Here is a 19,857-nt window from a genome sequence, read left to right on the forward strand (position 1 = left end):
GTCTTTTTGCTCAGTTCTGGAATTAAAAGAGTACATTTCATTTAATTTTTGTGGGGGTTTACCCCACAATTATGTGTTCTCAGTGTATAATATCAAGTGAAGAAGAGAAAATAAGATCTTTTACAAGTTACCCTTCAACCAAAGAGGGACACCAACCTGCATTAATGACTGTTTAGAATCAGGAAAAAATTTGAACATGACACTTAAATCTAACCAGGAGGAGATTTATAGCTTGTTATGTCAGCAAGCCTGAAATGATATAGTCAAATGATTTATGCTTTCAATTTAACACAAAAAGAGTGTGAGTAAGAAACTAAAACCAAGAAGTCTAGTAGGATATAAGATCAGAATAAAAATGTAGCAAAGTAATGATATGCCTTTTTTAAAATAATATAGTTTTAAAAAATTCTGAAAGATTTGTTCTAGGAAAGATGAGAATGTCCAGAAGTTATTATGGGGTATTCATAGAAATTGTATATAAGAGAGAGGTGACATTTCAAAGTAGCCAGGAAGAAATATACATTCAATTAATGGTATTGTATCACTCACCCATCTTTTGAAAAAGCACATATTAGATTTATGCTTCCCAGATATATCTTTTATAATATAGTTCTCAGGTGGCTGAAGGAAATATAAGCAAAATAAAATTAAAAATTAAAAATTCAGTATGCTAAGAAAATTCAATTTGAAAAAAAAGATCTTTTCAACAAATCATGCTGGGACAGCTAGAGGTCAATATTACAAAACAATGAAATTGGATCCACCATCTAAAAAGGTTAACTCAAAATGTATCCTAGACTTAAAGTAAGAGCTAAAACTATAAATCTCTTGTAAGAAAACACAGGAGCAAAACATTGTGATCTTATGTTAGGCACTGGTTTCTTAGCTATGAACACAAAAGCTCCTTTGGCAAAGGGAAAAAATAAATATATTAGACTTAATCAAAACTAAAACATTGATGATTCAAACAATACATGAAGAAAATAAAAAAGACAATCCACAGAATGGGATTTGTCTAATAAGTGACTTGTATTCAGAATATATAAAGAAGTCTTGCAACTTAAAGATAAAAAAGACAGGTATCCTAATGGAAAATGAACAATGTATTTGAATAGACTTTTTCTTTTTAACAAACAAGAGATCCAATAGCCAATATGCACATGAAAAAATGCTCAACATCATTAATCATTAGGGAAGTTAAAATCAAAACTGCAATAAAATATTACTTCACACCTGTTGGGATAATTATAATAAAAAAAGACAGCCAAAAACAAGCATTGAAAGAGTTGAATTCTCTCACATTGCTGGTGGGATTATAAAATGGTGCAGCCACTTTGCAAAGTAGTTTGGCAGTTTCTCAACAAATCAGACATAGAGTGGCCACATGGCCCACCAATTCTATTTTAAGTATATGCCCAAAAGACATGAAAACATTTGTCCACACAAAAACCTGTACATGAATGTTCATAGCAAAATCATACATAATAGTGAAAAATTTCATATGTCCCAAATTACAATCAACTGAAAAATAGATAATAAAATGTGGTGTGTCCACACAATGGAATATTATTCATCAAGAAAATAATGCATGTCCCATGAATGAAACTTGAAAACACTATGATGAGTAAAGAACATCATTACAAAAACCCATGCATTGAATAATTTCATTTATGTGAGATGTCTAGAATAATAAAGTTTGTAGAGACAGTAGGTTGGTAGCAGGGGCCGAAGAGAGTGGGAAATGAGTAGAAACTGATAATGGGTATGGGATTTCCTTTCAGAGTAATGAAAATATAGGTCTTCCAAAAGTAGTGGTGATGAGTGCACAGCTGTGTGAATACACTAAAAACTACTTGTACACCAATACTTGAACAATTTAAGAAGTTGGATTTTGTGGTATGTGAATTAAATCTTGCAGATTTTTTTAACTGGAGGAAAGCAGGCACTTTTCAACTTCATTAGTCAATATTAACAGAAGCTACTTGAGGGGGAGTAGATTTTTGTGGGGCTTTGCAAGCAATGTTTTCAATGTCAGTAGCAAACTTTGTAAACAACAGTACAAAGATGGTTCTATTATGAAGTTTGTGCTATTTCACTGGAAAGACAATATTTGGTACCTAAAATGGGGTAAATGAAGGTATAAATATATGAAACAACTTATAAACATTTTAAATGACAGATATCAAACAGCTCTGTGAAAAAATTATTTCTTCAACGGATGTTGCGGGGGCGGGGCCGGAGCCTCTGCCCGGCTGTGCTTGGGCTCTGAGGCCCACGGTCTCTGCTCTGCTCCGCCATGGCTCCCTAAGGTGGCTCCAAGCATCAGTCGGAGGAGGACCTGCTCCTGCAGGATTTTAGCCGTAACCTGTTGGCCAAGTCTTCCTCGTTCTTCTTCAGGAACGCGTTCATCATCGTATCAGCCATTCCCATCTGGTTATGTTGGCTAATATGGCATATGGATCTTATTCAGTCTGCTGTTCTGGATAGTGTGATGACCCTAGTAAGCACATACCTGGTAGCCTTTGCATACAAGAATGTAAAATTTATTCTCAAGCACAAAGTAGCACAGAAGAGGGAGGATGCTGTTTCCAAAGAAGTGACTTGAAAACTTTCTGAAGCTGATAATAGAAAGATGTCTCGGAAGGAAAATGATGAAAGAATCTTGTGGAAGAAGAATGAAGTTGCCGACTATGAAGCTACCACATTTTCCATCTTCTATAACAACACTCTGTTTCTGGTCTTGGTCATTGTTGCTTCCTTCTTTATACTGAAGAACTTCAACCCCACAGTGAACTACATTTTGTCCATGAGTGCTTCATCAGGACTCACTGCCCTCCTGTCCACTGGCTCCAAGTAGAACATGTCAGCCTCGCCCCCGGGCTTTCTGTCTGTGCGTGGCCTGTGGAAAAGTGGAAGGGTGGTCAGGATGGGAGACACACAAGTGTTTTTATAGCCTGGAGTTTGAGGGTTTAAAATCCAAGCAGAATGTAATTCAGTATTTGTTTATTGGCTCTTTTTGATATAATAGATTGTTGATATTAAGTGAATTGAAAGAGAAACTTAGAGTACCCAGGACATTTATTATTAAAAGGCAAAAAGTGTCTTGCAGTGTGCTATAATCACAGGAGGAGAAAATAACTTGTTTCCTTGATCTGTCAGAGGTCACAGTAACCCCAGCTGAGCTGTTATTTAAAATAATAACAAGGAATTATTAACTGGTTCTCTGTGTTCCAACCATAGGATTATAACTTTTTTTGAGCCACAGATATCAGAATGAAATCTTCTTTCCAGGGGATTAAACAGAAGGTTTATGTTTACAAGTCTCTGAATTTGTGATTTCAAATAACACAAAGTTTAAAACATGATTTCCCCAACTTGGGGCAGAGAAATTTGTGGAAAAGTTCTCCCCCCCTCCCCCATAAAGAGCAAAGGAAGCCAAAGTAGTAACCTAAAAATAGTGCACAGGCATATGAGAGTTGTCCTACAGGGTTAAAGCACATACCGTCCAGCTGTATGGCTTTGGCCCTGGGTGGCCAGAGAGGTCATCTTGACCCTGCCATGTTGGTTTGACTTAAGACACAGGATTCATTGTTTGCCTGGACCAGGGTCTCACATCTCTGGAAGAATGTTAAGTAAGAGAGAGAACTTCTTTCCTGTGACCAAAGTAATTTATGTGATCTTAATTCTGGAATTTTAAGAACTCTAAGGAATTTATAAATGTGACTTTTATAAATTCGGCAGGTTCACAGGTTCTCATTAATAGTGAATAGAACATTGATCTCTTCAGCCCTTGGGTCCAGCCAAGAGCAGTCTTTTGGCATTTTTAACTGATGTGTATTCGGACACCATTATTTTCTGTGTGCACCATGACTTTAAAAGGTCTGGGAAGTTCCTTAACCTATCTATGTACCTTTAACGGGAAACCACAGGTGGTAACAGTTTTGTATTCCTATTATCTTTGACCACATCCAGTAATTTCCTAAAAGCTGTACCTCAAGGAAATATATTCCTGATCTTTAGTTTCTGTTCTGTTAATAAATTTAAGATGAATGTTATAAATGTTATTAGTTTTATTTATAACTTAAGGAGATTCACTGCAAGGTACAGTTAGAGCTACACATAAGTATTTTTTTTTAACTTTTGAGGAAAAGCCATTCAGTATGTTGGTGGCATGGAGTTTTTATAGGAGTTGCATTTGCTTATTTGACAAAATGATCTTTTGATAAACCATCAGTGTCTATTATTTGTTACCAGAACTGGGGCAATAGCCTTGTAAGTTACTGGCGAAAAGTTGCCACTAGATGTCAGTGCCTGCAGAGATGGGGGAAAATTTGCTACCATTCTTCCTAGTGTATGATACAGGGTATCTTCCTTAGGTGGGTTGGTGAACTAGGTTATCAGCCCAATATTCTCAATAGAATTTCTCTTGAATTAATAAACTGGAAATTTGTAGGAAAGCAAGTAAAATTTGTTTTCTGTCCTGAGTTTCTCCTATATTACTGTTTTTAATCCTGATAATGTTTTCTTTCTGTACTGCTAGATAAATTTCTGTGCATAAGATGATAAGGTGTATACTCAACAGTTCAACAGTTTTTGTTAAGTATTTACTATACCAGTACTTTACTCTCAAGAATTGCAGAATCTTTTCCTTTGTATTCTCCCCATCTTGTCTGTGGTGCAAGAAATTATGATATGCTCATTCTGATTTAAAATAGTAAAAACCTGCTATAGATTTTTTATCTTAAAATTACCTTATACCCAACAGCAGTAAAAGAAGATTCTGTTGTAATTGGGATTCAAAGCAATTAATTTCTTTTTTTCCACACTTGTCATAAGTGGAAGCTTAAAGTGTTAAAACATTTTCCTTTACCTATTTTTAACTTCCTCATTTACAACTTAATAAAAATCTTGGATTGAAATTTTTTTAGCCAGTAAAAATTTACTGGTTGTGTTTGTATATTATTGCAACTTGGAAAGGATCGTTTGAACAAGTTTTGATGCTAACTGCAATATGGAGATTGAATTTATAGTTAGAATTCTTGTGAGAGGTTTTGTTTAACAAGTATGATTAAACTTTACTTTTTAAAATGAAAAAAATTGTTTCTGCAAACAAGAAGTAAACTCAAAGAACAAGTCTCTTAATATATATTAACTGGGAGAAGGGCAGGAAAGGAAATCTTGGACTTGAAATCTAATAGCTTCATAAAATAGAGTATTCCTAATTAATGTTTAAATACATTTTCATGCTGAAACATTTAAAAGTTGAAATTGTCAACAATTTCTTATTTCACTGCCACATAAACAAGTCTCAGATTATGAAAGTTTTGTGGTGTGTTACAAAGGACATTTGGGTTCACTCATCACATGTATTCTGGGCCCAGTGTTACTGGACAAGACATTCTGTTGTGCTTTGTCTTTGAATTCAGGAATTAAAAAGTCAGTGCCCAATGCCATGTCACAATGTCTGAGATTCCTTCTTGAAGGGACAGGATGTTGGTTTGGTCCCAGATGCGGTGCCAGTTTCTGAGGATGTGGCTGCTATAGAGATGTAGTTACTAGGATAATGAGAATGATACACAATATCAGGAAAGTAACAATATCAGAGGATCATCGCGATCCTCTTTGTTTTTCCATGATGTTGAACGGCTTTTTGAGTTTCTTCTTTGTCATCATCTACATAGTCAGTGGCATTCATGACATTCTGTTCTATATTATTGGTCATTTCACCCCGGGTCTCCAGGGATGCAGCCTTATCGAGGAATATGTCATACAGCTCCCAGGTTGTGGGCTCCAGTTTGACAATGTTGTTTTGAGCAGTCTCCTTGTCATTTAGATCTTGTCTGGTGATTTTGGATCGTGCGAGGGAGGATGTCGTAGGCGAACATGCAGGTCTAGTTGCTCTGGAGCGTCTCCTCCAGCTGCTGGTCCGTCGCGTCCTCCGACGTGCAGCTGGCGCTCTAAGCGCCCTTTGCTTTGCTCACAAAACACTGTGGGCTTGGTGGTGCTGTGCCATGGCCTCTGTGAACATGTGGGATGCACCCCTGGGGGACTCTTCCTGCACGGAGACCTACTGAAGCTGGGCTCCCCAGTCTCCTGGTGATCCAAAGTTTGCTGCATTGACTTCAACTGGGCTCTGATTTGATGAGCCGTTTCCTTGATGTGGTTATTCAGACCTTGGAGCTTTTCTTTTCTGCTTCCTTTTGTGTCTAGTGCCCAAAGAATGCCGCTGTGTGTTTGCTTTAGTTGGTCAACATATTGAGATATTTTGAAGATTAGCGGTTCTTGTGTCCTCCACCCAGTGGAAGAAGTGGTGGATAAACTGGTCCTGATCAATAATGACAATTATATATCTGTTCTTCTGGTTTTGCCGAGAGGCTATTAGTTCAGGCACCCTGTCCCACATGGTTGGCAGGTGGGCAGCGCCCTGGCCAGCTCCAATCTGTCCTCCTAGTGCTGTCTGGGGGCTGAGTTGCCACCACCGAGGTTGGGTTCTGGGCCCTACCCATCGCTAGGCCCCTGGCAATGCTCCATGGCAACTGTGGCCCGCTCTCTGCCAATCAGGAGTGTTTCTACACACCAATGAGAAACTAATCTCACAACCAAATCAAGAAGAAAAGAAAAGAAAAGAAAAAACAGGGAAAAAAAAAAGATTTCTAGCATTCAACCAGTTTGCTCTAATGTGCTGGGCCCTTGTGAACACTTGTTTAACTTCTGGTTTAGGGAATATCATAACTGTGACTTTATCTGAAGACTAAGATAAATATACACATTTTATGAAAGAGAATTCGGAATAGGGGGTTGGGATTAAAGCATGGGAAATGGTCGTAGGTGCTGTTACGGACTGAATTGTGTTGAAGTCCTAACCCCCAATGTGATTGTATTTGAAGAAAGGGCCTTTAAAGAGCTAATTAAGGTTAAATGAAGTTGTGAGGGTGGGGCCCTATCAAACAGGACTAGTATCTTTAAAAGAAGACAAAGAAAAACAGGGGTGAGCTTGCACAGAAAAAAAGACCATACAAACACAAGGAAAGAAGAGATTATCTATAAGCCAAGGAGAGAAGCTGCAGGAGAAACTAAACCCACTGATCCTTAATCTTGAACTTCAGACCTCCAGAAATGAGAAAATAAATTTTGTTGTGTAAGCTAAAAAAAAAAAAAAAACAAAAAAACCCAAAAAAACCAATGATAATAGATACCAAAGAAACAAAATGCCTAAGAATATATTTCTCCAAGTGGGTGACAGACCTCTACAAGGAAAACTATAAACACTGATGATAAAAATTGTAGATGACACAAAGATTTGAAAAGACATGCTCATGGATCAGAAGAATTAATAGCATGAAAATGACCGTACTGCCCAAAGCAATGTACAATTTCAATGCCAACCCTATCAAAATACAAACATCCTTTCCCACAGAAATAGAAAAAACAATTCTCAATTCTTATGGAACCAAAGCTGGAACTAGACTGTTTATCGCAGCTCAATTTACAATCACCAAAATATGGAAACAGCCTAAATGCCCACCAATCCAGGAATGGATTAACAAGCTGTGGTATATGTATCCCATGGAATACTATTCAGTCATTAAAAAAGATGGAGACTTTACATCCTTTGTATTTACTTTCCTTCCATCCTTTGTCTGAACACATTATTCTTAGTAAAGCCTCACAAGAATGGAGAAGCAAGAATCCTATGTACTACTCAATTCCTAAATGAGGACAGTTAATGGACCTAGTACATGGTGGGGGATGGAGGAAGGGGAGAGTAGAGAGAGGGAAGGAGGGAGGGGGTGGGGGGTGACGGTGTGTGATACACATTTTGGGGTAAGGACAAAATTATAAGAAGAACTTTACCTAACAAATGCAATCAATGTAACCTAGTACTTTGTACCCTCAATGAGTCCCCAATAATAAAAAAAAAAAGAAGAGAGTGCTCACTTCAGCAGCACATGTTCTAAAATAAAGAAGAGGAAAGTGATTATTCTCAAAGAAATGAGGGCACAATGGTTGATTATTGTTATTATTTGAGCTCAGCCTGCTCCTTCTCAGAGTTCTAGCGGTCTTTAGTTGTTGCTCTGGAACCCCTGTGTCAGTTTGTAAGGACAGTATCACCACCACAATGGAGTTGAGTAGCTGTGATCCAAACCATATGGACCGCTGCTACAATTTCATCCTGAGTGGTGAGGGAAGGGGAGGGATGGTGAGGGTATATGCAGACAAAGAGGGAAGAGCTGAGTCTTCCACTTTCAGTCTTCCTCCTCACAGATCCCTGGGGTGCAGGGCAAATGCCTGCATGGTCACAGCCGGTCAGGAGGGGGAGGGAAAGACAGACCATGAGCTGTGCACAAGCACCTTTATGCATTTCCCATGGTGGGCAAAGGGTTAGGCGAGGAGGAGTAGCCTTAAGATTGGCCAATCTGAATGATTTCAGCAGGCTCTAGGGCTTAGGGGCTATCCCTGATTGCGTAGGGGAGTATGGGTGAGAATATAGTATAGATTCAACCAACAGCTTAAGAAGGGTCCAGGGCCTCATAATGATGTCAAGGCAGCATTTCTCAAAGTACGTGTTGGATGAAAATATTTACTATCTGGCCCTTTACAGAAACCTCTGCAGACCCATGTTCTAAAAAGGAAGTCTAGACATGTAGCTCCAGTTGTGGGTTAGCACTCACACCTCCAATGAGTTCCTCACAAGTGCTTATGGACATAATTCAGAAAACTTTAAATAGGTAAAATTTCTCCATCCTGGACGTGAGTGAATGATGTCCTAGAAGTAAATCATTGGGCCAGTTGTCAGCCCCACTCTCCATCCTACAGGCCAGAGTGAACCCTGAGACTCAGCTGTAGTTCAGGACAGGCCCAAGATGAGCAGGGTAGATGCTCTGGGGTCACAATGGCAATGGAGCCCAGTGCTCTGACATCTGACAAACCCAACTTCAAATTTCAGCTCCACCATTAACTTGATCTTGGGCAAGTTACCTGGAGTGATTTTTTATTACTACATAGTTACAAGGATTTTATTTAAAAACTCAATGTAGACACATCCACATAAATTCTTGCATTAGCTGATAGAATTAAGTAATGTGGAAAGATAAATTACTACAGACATAGCACTTCTCAGTTCTTTACACCATCATACAATTTCTTGGGAAAACTGCAAATGGGTGTAAATATTTATCAAATCAATGACAGTGGGCTCACATCACTATTGCATAAAGACTATTTTAGATAAATAAGTAAAAGTCCAACAACCCAGTAGAAATACCATTAAAGATAAAGGCCATGAATATGCATATTCCCTTACAAATATGTACAATTGCCTATAAACTGAGGCAAGCATACTGAGATTCTCTAATCTCAGTACAAATCAATACAAATTAAATTGATGACATTATATTGGTTCCTTTCAGGTAATGAAAAAACTGAATATACAGTTTGGGAAGATTTTACAAAATGGATGGTCCTACTCTGTGCAATCAGCATTGTAAAGTGCTGGTTTCATGGCAGGTACTTGGCAACGTTTACCAAAAACCATACACAGGTGCATATTCTTCAAACCAGTAATTTTATTATGATCTAAATCAGAGAAACATTCAAAACTTTTAAAACAGGATTCGTTGTCTAACTTTTGTCAAAGGAGGGTAGTAACAATGGCTAAGTAAGTCATAGCATTTGTACAAAATGCCATCTGTAGGCAGTAGAACAATAATGTCAATGTACACTTAGTTATATTGAATGAGGAACAAACAGTGAGTTCCTACTTGGAACACACAAAGTCTAGGAATAGAAAATTCCAGGGCTTACAATCATAAGAGGCTTGGACACTTTCTGTCCATAGTGATGGTGACCAGAAGATGAAAGACAGAAGGTAGATACAAAGTTTTGCCTGCAGCCTGTTATATAGGCTAAAGACCCTCACCCTGCACCCCACACTGGCCTGTGGACAAGGCAAGTTCTCATAGACTGTCTGAGATCGGAGGACCCATTTCCTCCTAATGGTCACTTTTGCCACTCTACCTCTGGTATAGTGGTAACAACCAGCAGCTTCTACCTAACCTGAAAATAAAATAAAATAATTGCCATAAACTATTCCATTCTGTGTTTTAATGATAGAGAAAGAGAAAGAGGTAAGGAAACTTGAATGAAACAGCTGAAAGGAGCAAAGATTGGACAGGCAGAGGTCCTGAAATTCCACACCAAAACCCAACAGTTCCACTATCACCTTCCTCTAGTGTAAGGCCATTTGTAGAAATGACGAGTGTTAAATATTTCCCAAACTATTCTATTCCATCTTTTGAGAAAGTGCTGTGAACAATTATATGCCAGTAGATTGGATAACCTAGATGAAATGGATACAATTCTGGGAACAACTTAGTAAAAACTGAATCATAAATAAACAAAATCTGAATAGATGTATAACTAGTATGAAGATTGAATTAGTGATCAAAAACCTCCAACAGAGAAAGGCTCAGGATGAGACAGCTTCATGGCTTAATTCTATCAAACATTTGATACCAATCCTTCGCAAACTCTTTTGAGATGCTGAAGAGAAGGGAATAATTCCAAACCCATTTCTAAGACCAGCATAATTCTGATACCAAAGACACTACAAGAAAAGAAAAAAACTACAGGCCAATATCACTGATGAACAGAATGAAGGGGAATGTTTCCATTAAATGAATAAAAATCTTCCCTTGCTTTTAGAGGGAGCTAGAATCAACAAATAAAATAGATTGCCAAGCCATAATGTATGTATGTCTCTGTACCAAGATGCTTGAGTATCCTTTTTGGAAAAGAGTTTTATATAAGAAAATAGTCAGGAATGGAATTTTAGTACAGGAATAGTCAGGATAGCACTTCCTTTTGCAACTGCCAAACTGAACATAGGCTTGGCCACCATATGGTGTACAAGCTGGAAACAGGTTTCCAACTGGGGATAATGTCATGGAGAGGTAATCCAGGAGCAGGAAGCACCCACCTCACTGCACTTGCCCATTCAAGAGGCCAGGAGAGGACTGAGAATCTGAGTGGGAAATTATCTGGGATTACCCTCCCTTCCTCTGAAATTTAAGTTCCTATTTGTATTTTGTGAAAAGAGCACCATAATTGTTCTGTAGCAGGATTTAGCCCTTCTAAAAAATAGAAGCACTTGATTTAATTTTCACAGAATTACATTAGAAAATTTCCCAATGTGCAATCTAGAGTTTGAAGCCAGTAAAGAAACTTCTTTAATATCTAGGACCTACCATAGTTAGAACTCTTTTGAATGTGTGTCTTATACATACAAATGTATCACAAATTAAATCCCCAGAGTATTCATAAAATAGGTTCTTAAATGATATAGATTTCTAATGACAAAGGCTTCCACCAGCAAATTAAATGTGATAAATCAATCTTTCCCAACTACATTTCTGCTAATAACTCAACACAGCCTCTGGAATCAAATGCAAAAACCCACTTAGTCATGAAAATGCAAGATGAAATACAGCTGAGCAATACATATGAAAAAAATTCTGTAAACCACTGCAGTTTCAAAACGGGAGATCTATAATACAAAGGAATGTAAATAAATATTGGATTAGTACAAAACCTCTTATTTACAGTTTTACAAATGAAATTGTATTCAGTGTAAATGCTGTGTTTTAAAGAACACAGTACTGTATTAGTAAAATGAGTTCTGTTGAGGGCATTATAGTTTCTGTTAGAATCAATGGATAATGTATAAAAGGTTCAAGTTAAGACATTTATATTCTACACCTAGTAAATTTCACATTGTACCCTTGTAGGATGCACCATCAGTGTGGTTCCACCAGTGTGGTCCCACCAAATACTCTCCCTCCCCACCCATCCTCCACTTCCCCCTTCCCTTCTTTTTGGGCTATAATTGGGTTATAACTTTCATAAGAAAGCTATAAATTGGTTTCATAGTAAGACTGAGTACATTGGATATTTTTTCTTCCATTCTTGAGATACTGTGCTAAGAAGAATGTGTTCCAGCTCCATCCATGTAAACATGTAAGAGGTAAAGTATCCATCTTTCTTTAAGGCTGCATAATATTTCATGGTGTACATATATCACAATTTATTGATCCATTCATGGGTCGATGAACACTTGGGCTTCTTCCATGACTTAGCAATTATAAGTTGGGCTGCAATAAACATTCTGGTACATATATCTTTGTTATTATGTGATTTTTGGTCTTCTGGATATATACCTAGTAGAGGAATAATTGTAGGATTGAATGGCAGGTCTATTTTTAGATCTCTAAGTGTTCTCCAAACATCTTTCCAAAAGGAACATATTAGTTTGCATTCCCACCAGCAGTGTAGAAGTGTTTCATTTTCTCCACATCCATGCCAACATCTCTGGTTTTGGAATTTTGTGATGTGGGCTAATCTTACTGGAGTTAGATGATATCTCAAAGTAGTTTTGATTTGCATTTCTCTGATGATTAAGGATGGTGAGCATTTTTTCATGTGTCTGTAGGCCATGTGCCTGTCTTCTTCAGAGAAGGTTCTCTTCAAGTCCCTTGCCCACCCTGAGATGGGATCACTTGTTCTTTTCTTGCTAATGTGTTTGAGTTCTCTGTGGATTCTGGTTATTAATCCTTTGTTGGAGACATAACCTGAAATATCTCCTCCCATTCTGAGGGCTGTCTGCTTGCCTTACTTACTGTGTTCTTGGCTGTGCAGAAGCTTTTTAGTTTGATCAGGTCTCAGTAGTGTATTTTTTTTTTTTATTAAATGATAGCTGTATACATTAATGCAAACATGGGGTACAGTGTAGTGTTTTCACATACATTTTGAAATACTTTCATCAAGCTGGTTCACATAAATTTCATGTCGTTTGCATAGTCATTGTTTCTGTCTAACAAGGGTACAAGTGAACTTTTCTAGAACCAGTAATGTATTTTTGATGTTGCTTCAATTGCCTGGGCAGTCCTCCTCATAAAATATTCACCCAGGCTGATTTATTCAAGAGTTTTCCTTGCACTTTCTTCTAGTATTTTTATAGTTTTATGTCTTAATTTTAAATCTTTAATCCAGTGAGAGTCTATCTTAGTTAATGGTGAAAGGTGTGGGTCCAGTTTTAGTCTTTTACAGGTCACCAGCCAGTTCACTCAGCACCATTTGTTAAATAGGGAATCTTTTCCCACTGAATGTTTTAATTGGCTTGTCAAAGATCAAATAACATTAAGTAGCTGGGTTCATCTCTTGATTCTTTATTCTGTTCCATACATGTACCTGTCTGTTTGGTGCTGAAAGGTAGCTGGGTTCATCTCTTGGTTCTCTGTTCTGTTCCATGCATCTACCTCTCTGTTTTGGTGCCAGTACAGTGCTGTTTTGATCACTATGGATTTATAGTATAGTCTGAGGTCTGGTAGCATAATTTCTCCTGCTTTGTTTTTATTTCTGAGTAATGTCTTGGCTATTAGAGGTTTTTTCTGATTCCATATAAAACAAAGTATTATTTTTTCAAGATCTTTAAAGTATGACAGTGGAGCTTTAATAGGAATTGCATTAAAATTGTATATTGCTTTGGGTAGTATGGACATTTTAACAATGTTGATTCTTCTCAGCCAAGAGCATAGTATGTTTTTCCATTTGGTAACATCTTCAGGTAAGAAAATGCTGTGAAGGCTATGTTGACCAGTTTGATGTAATCATTTCAGATTGTGTGTAAAACTAGCACATTGTACCCCATGATTGCATTAATGTACACAGCTATGATTCAATTAAAAAAAAAAAAGGAATGCATATGACTTTGAAGGCCACAGAAGCCCTTGGTGTTCCCTGAGCATTTTGAGATCTCAGAACATTTGCTACGAACAGAATCCTGAGAACCCTGATCCAGCCATTTCCCTTTTGTCTGTTTTATTAAAGGAGAAATTGAGGCCCAGAGAGAGGGTAAAATTTACCAAGTCACCTGCTCAGTGAGTGACAGATTGCCCAAGACAGGGAGGGAGTGGGCAAGGTCTTCAAATGTTTCAGAGATCACGTAGAATCAATCAGAAGATCCTCTAGGATAGAGAGTCCCCCATCACTGGAGGAGACAGACTCCTTAACACACAAGAAGCAGCAGAGAAAGTGAGAATTATGAGCTTGAGCTCTGGGGTCACACTACCTGGATTGAATCCTGGCTCTGTTATTTATGAGCTAGATGATACATGGGCAAATCTGTAAAATAGGCATGGAAAACTTTCTTCCTCCTAGGTTGTTGGGAAAAGTCAGGGTGTTACTGAAAATAAAGCCTTTATCTGAGTGCCTGGCACAGGGCACTGCTCACTGGAAAACAAAAAAGAAAAAAAAAGGTTCAAGTTAACTGTGATTATAATTTAGTGCAGACAAACCCAGTTTAATCTGAAATGATGTCTGTTAAAGTGCTGAAAAACAGGAAATATTTAGAAAACACTGTACATTATTAAAACGATCAAGTCAGAATGTTAAAATTCTTTCACATTTTTTAATCCTTTTGCTATGGGCCTGTGGGCAAGGTAATCTTTTTCAGCAAAGGAATGAATCTTAGATGCTATTAGCTAGTTCCATGATTGTAGGTTCAGTGAAATTAGCTTTGCAAAACAATTATTTATCCATCAACCATAACTTCAGGGCTTATAATCTGGTAAGTAATTCAATATTCAAGATAAGCCTGTTCTCCTCTATAAATAACATACTCATCTAATGCTAGGCCATTAACACTGGGCCGACCAGTGACCAATTGGTGACCTGGAGGAGAAATGTGCCATTTTCATTATACTGAACTGCAGGAAAGACTTTCCCAAGGTTACTCAGTAAAAGAGCAGCTGTCCTTGGCAAATGTAACAAGGTCTGTCTTTGTGAACTGGACACCCAGTTCTTCCTCCAATTCCATACACATATTGATTGCTTTTGGAAAAGTTTTCAGCAAAATAAATCCTGGCAGCAAATATGTTACCTAAGTATGCATTCCTTTCATCAGAACATTTGTGGATAACTGCACTCACAAAGGAAGACCCATGAAATAGCATTCTTTTCATTTGCATGGTTGTGGTTTTGTTCAGAAACTTCTTTTCTCTGGTGAGTATATCTTTCCCATAATTTCTTGCTATGAACCATCTGAATCTTGAGAATATTGTATCTGTTGAGAATTCCACCTGCATGACCTCCATCTCTGTGCTCTCGAACTTTCTCCACAGACTGAAACTCTTTATCATCAGGAGACAGAGCTATGAGAATTGTTCCACTACAACCAGTGTTCAAAGTTAAATACCAGTTAAGACCTTGTTGTCCAGAGATAAGTCTCTCAGCTCCTTTAATTAGTTTGTGTTTATGTCCATAGGCATTGATTCCATTCTCCTTCAGCTTCTTGTGCCCCATCTCAACTAATACATCCAAAGTGTTCTGGTCTCTCTTAAGATATCCTTTAGGTGCTCAAGTCCAAGATTTCTTACAAATTAAGATATGCTGAACTGGAACTTTGTTTTTCTCCAGACTGGAAGCACGCTCTGTTCCACTTGAATTAACTATTGAAGACAGTTCTGATAAACTCTCAGGTAAGTCATCAAGTCTGCCGACTACAGAAACACTTGGGGGGCTGGATGGATCTGAAGAGAGAGCTTCTGCTTGTGTTCCTGGAATTCTCATACCATAGAGCATTTGAGGTTTATAACATGAGCAAATGGTTACTATCAAGATAGCACTGACATCACTGGCTGACACTAAATCTAAAGGTGTTCGTCTTTCCTGATTTTTAAGAATAGGAACAAATCCATGGACCATTAATAAAACACAAAGCTGCGTTTGTTCCTTTTGGGCTGCTTCATGGAAAGGTGTGCCATTTGTCTGTGGCATTGACACGTGCATTATACTTTATTAGTAAAGCTGCTACATCTGCATGCCTGTCAGATGCTGCACTATGTAAAGGAATAAGTCCTCTTTTGTCTTGGGAACTCACATCAGCTCCATGTTGTAACAAGTACTCTGCAAGTTCTAAATTAATATAACCAGCTGCTAAATGTAAAGGTGTTGAATACCGGCTTTGGGTATCACGGCAATTTATGTCATCAGGTGAAGACAACTTCTTTACTCTGGCTAAAGAACCCTTCTTGGCAGCATCCAGCAAAGCTGAATCTTCCCTCAGTAGATCTCGGATATCTGTATCTCCATCTTTAACAAGATCCAAAGAAGTAGTTCCATCCCTATTTTGTAGGGTCTGCACCATGCTCGAGTAGAAGTTGGCAAATTTCATATTTTCTTTTTGCTGCAGCTTCATGTAAAGGTGTAAATTCCCATAAGTCAGCTAAACTAACTGCTCCAAGCTTTACAAGAAGCTCTGCAACTTCATAATGTCCATAAGAACATGCACTGTGCAGAGGCACAAGACCTCCTTTATCTTCAGCATGCCCATCAGCTCCACATCACAGCCAATATTCTACCACAGACACTCTACTATGCTCAGCTGCAAAGTGGAGTGGATAGACTGACACCCTTCAGTGTCTTTGCAGTTGATGCTCTGAACAGTATATTGGTTTTTTTTTTTTTTTCAGTTTCTATATCTCCAGCCTTTGCAACTTCCAGCATAGTCTGTCTGCTTCTGAATTATCAAATGGGATACCCTCTTGAAGCAGTTGCTGCATGTTTTAGTTTCCTATCTGTAAGGCAGTAAAGCCCTCAAGGAATATGATGTTAGGATCACCTCCATGGCTGAGGAGTGCGCGGCAGGTTTGCAGATGACCACAATGTGCAGCTCTGTGCAAAGAAGTCTGACCAAGATTATCCAGAGCACCAACCTTTGCTTGATGTTTCACCAATACTTTGACATGTGCAGAGGAGTCAAGAATCCTTTCGTCTTTTCATTAATATTTGCTCTTTTTCTTAGCAACAGCCCTCACATACTTTCTTTTGGGATATGGACAGGCAGCAGCACAGTGTTTCATGCGTTTGAGGATGTTTGGAATTCACCCTTTCCAGAGAGAGCTATTTTCTGATTTGTGTAACATCAGCAACCTGTGCAGCTTGCAGCGATGAGTGGCCTTTAAATTTGTATGCTAATCCTTTCAACTTGTGGTGTGGGAGCCAAGTATATACCATTTTTACTGTGACAATTCAGCAGTGTTGAATCTGCACCCTTTCTTAAAAAAACATACTTCAACCCTGTTTTTAGAAGCAGCCTCATGAAGAGGAGTGAATGGCCACAAGTCCATCACATTTACACAGGCACTGTGCTTGACCAGAAGTTCAATTACTTCCTAGTGACCTTAAGGACAGGCATTGTGTAATGGCACCAAATCACCATTTCTTTAGCATGGGCATCAGCTCCACGTTGCAATAACAGCTGTACAGTCTTTACTCTGTTGTATCCTGCTGCCAAATGCGATGGAGTTGACTTTCTGCCATCTATAGCCTGCATGGCAGTTGACATTTAACGATGTAAGCAGAGGCATCATTTTTCCTCATTGCCACTCCTGGTACTATTCAAGAGTTCATTTTCTTATATTCATCAGTTAGCACTGCTTTGGCAGACGAGTCTGCTGAATCCAATGTTGTCCTTCCATCTGTATTTCAGATAGTTGGTTCTGCTCCTTGCTGTAAGAGCACTGAGCAAACGCTGATCGCAACCTCCAACTCCTAGGCTCAAGCGATTCTCCTGCCTCCGCCTCCCAAGTAGCTGGGACTACAGCCGCCTGCCATAACGCCGGCTATTTTTTGGTTACAGCCGTCATTGTTGCTTGGCGGCCCGGGCTGGATTCGAACCCGCCAGCTCAGGAGTACGTGGCTGGTGCCTTAGCCGCTTGAGCCACAGGTGCCGAGCCCCAATCTTTCCTTTGATTGCAGCTTGATGAAGAGGAGTATAATTCAAATTATCTTGAGCATTTGAGCGTGCTGCCTGTCGCCAAAGGTGGTTAACTACTTTAGCACGACCAAAAGAACCATGCTTTATGAAGAGGAATAAGGCCCTCTGCCATCATATGCTTGGAAATTTGCAACTTTCTGGAGCAAATATTCTTTTTTATTATTATTATTGTGTTAAGACATTTATATTCTGCATCTAGAAAGATTCACATGTACCCTTATAGGATGAACCATAGGCATGATCCCATCAATAACCCTCCCTCCACCCATCCTCCCCCCTCCCCTCCCCTCCCTCTTCCCTTTCCTCATATTCTTGGGCTATAATTAGTTTCATAGTAGGGCTGAGTACATTGGATACTTTTCCTTCCATTCTTAGGATACTTTGCTAAGAAGAATATTTTCCAGCTCCATCCATGTAAACATAAAGGAAGTATTGGAAGAAGCCCAAGTGCCCATCGATCCACGAATGGATCAGTAAATTGTGGTATATGTACACCATGGAATACTATGCAGCCCTAATGAAGCAAGTATTCAACTACATCTTTCCCACCCAAACCTGTGGTGAAATGGAGCGGGATGCATGTCCTGTCTGCAGTGCCGGGGCTGTTCACCCAGCGTCACCAGCCTCTTGACTAGCTCCACTGTCTGGCATGCCTCCACCAGCTCGGGAGCAGCTGGGTCCACAGCTTCCACCCCTGTGCTCTCGCAGGCCATGCCCCAACCCACGCATTGGCTGCAGGACGTGATCCAGGCCACCGCCACCAGCAATGGCAGCAGGAGCCCCCCGGTCGCAAGCAGGAGAGCGAGGTCCACCTGAGGAGATGTGCCAAGGGCCCGGGCCACTTGGCTCCCCGTGGTCACGGATAAGGCGCAGACAGTGGTCGCGAGTGTGCCTCCTGAGCCATGGCTGGCAAGGCTCCTTCTGCCTGCTCCTTAATTCTAAAAGAATTTTTAAACCAATTATAGCCAAAATAGTATCATTTGTGCATGTAACTAATGAGAAAATTAATAGTGAGGTATTTTCCTTTCTTTTGGACTGAGTTCCAGAAATCTAGTTTGTACTTGCCACTTACAACACATCTCAATTCATGAGCTGGATTTTATCAGATGGACTTGTTCTGTATTTAGATTTGAAAAGATCCACACTTGCAAAATAAGGCTCACATATCCAAGTTGTTTCAAACATACTTAAGAGCTTTCCACTTAAAGATTCATGTCAGGTCTGGCTGTAATGGCTCTTCTGGGAGGCTGAGGCAGGAGGATGGCTTGAGATCAGGAGTTTGAGACCATCATGAGCAAGAGCAAGACTCCCTTTCTACTCAAAATAGAAAAGTTAGCTGGCTCAGATGAATATTGACAAGTTCCTTTTGGATCTAATAACAGAGGGTCCATTGTGACCTTGGTGAAGAAAACATCTATGGAATGGTAAAGACAGATAGAAGTTTGGCATGAACTGTGGAATTGCTTGGTGGTGAGGGGATAGAGATAGAGAATGAAGATGGCTCACACTCAAGGGGAAGGAATAGAAAGCAGTGGTTGAGGAGAGGTCCCAGGAGTCAGGTGAGCGATGTCTGTGTAATTAAGAGAAATTTGAACTTTATTTGTTTTTGAGACAGAGTCTCACTTTGTCACCCTTGGTATAGTGCCCTGGCATCATAGCTCACAGCAATCTCAAGAGATCCTCTTGCCTCAGCCTCCCAAGTAGCCGGAACGATGGGCATCTGCCACAACACCTGGGTATATTTTAGGGATGAGGTCTCACTCTTGCTCAGGCTGGTCTGAAGCTTGTGTGTTCAAGCAATCCGTCTGCCTCAGCCTTCCAGAGTGCTAGGATTATATGCTTGAGCTACCACACCCAACCAATTTGAACATATTTATTTATTTATTTATTTATTTTTTATTGAATGGTAAGGTAACTATGTACATTAATGCACTTCTGGGGTACAGTGTGGGGTTTTCACACACAATCCAAAACACTTCCATCAAACTGGTTACCATAGCCTTCATGTCATTTTCTTAGTTATT

At 39.2% G+C, this 19,857-nt stretch overlaps 3 pseudogenes across 1 annotated transcript; 1 reads left to right on the top strand and 2 right to left on the bottom strand.

Moving 5' to 3' along the window:
• The first annotated feature begins 2,296 nt into the window (after positions 1-2,296).
• Positions 2,297-3,054, top strand: LOC100945693 (annotated as a pseudogene). The gene has a single exon (XR_153956.2). The product of XR_153956.2 is annotated as a translocon-associated protein subunit gamma pseudogene (transcript).
• Positions 3,055-14,632: 11,578 nt separating this feature from the next.
• Positions 14,633-16,252, bottom strand: LOC105887342 (annotated as a pseudogene).
• Positions 16,253-16,783: 531 nt separating this feature from the next.
• LOC100962796 lies at positions 16,784-17,945 on the bottom strand (annotated as a pseudogene).
• Between the last annotated feature and the right edge of the window lie 1,912 nt (positions 17,946-19,857).

The sequence above is a fragment of the Otolemur garnettii genome, unplaced genomic scaffold, assembly GCF_000181295.1.
Source record: "Otolemur garnettii isolate 467f Iridium unplaced genomic scaffold, OtoGar3 scaffold00071, whole genome shotgun sequence".
NCBI lineage: Eukaryota > Metazoa > Chordata > Mammalia > Primates > Galagidae > Otolemur > Otolemur garnettii.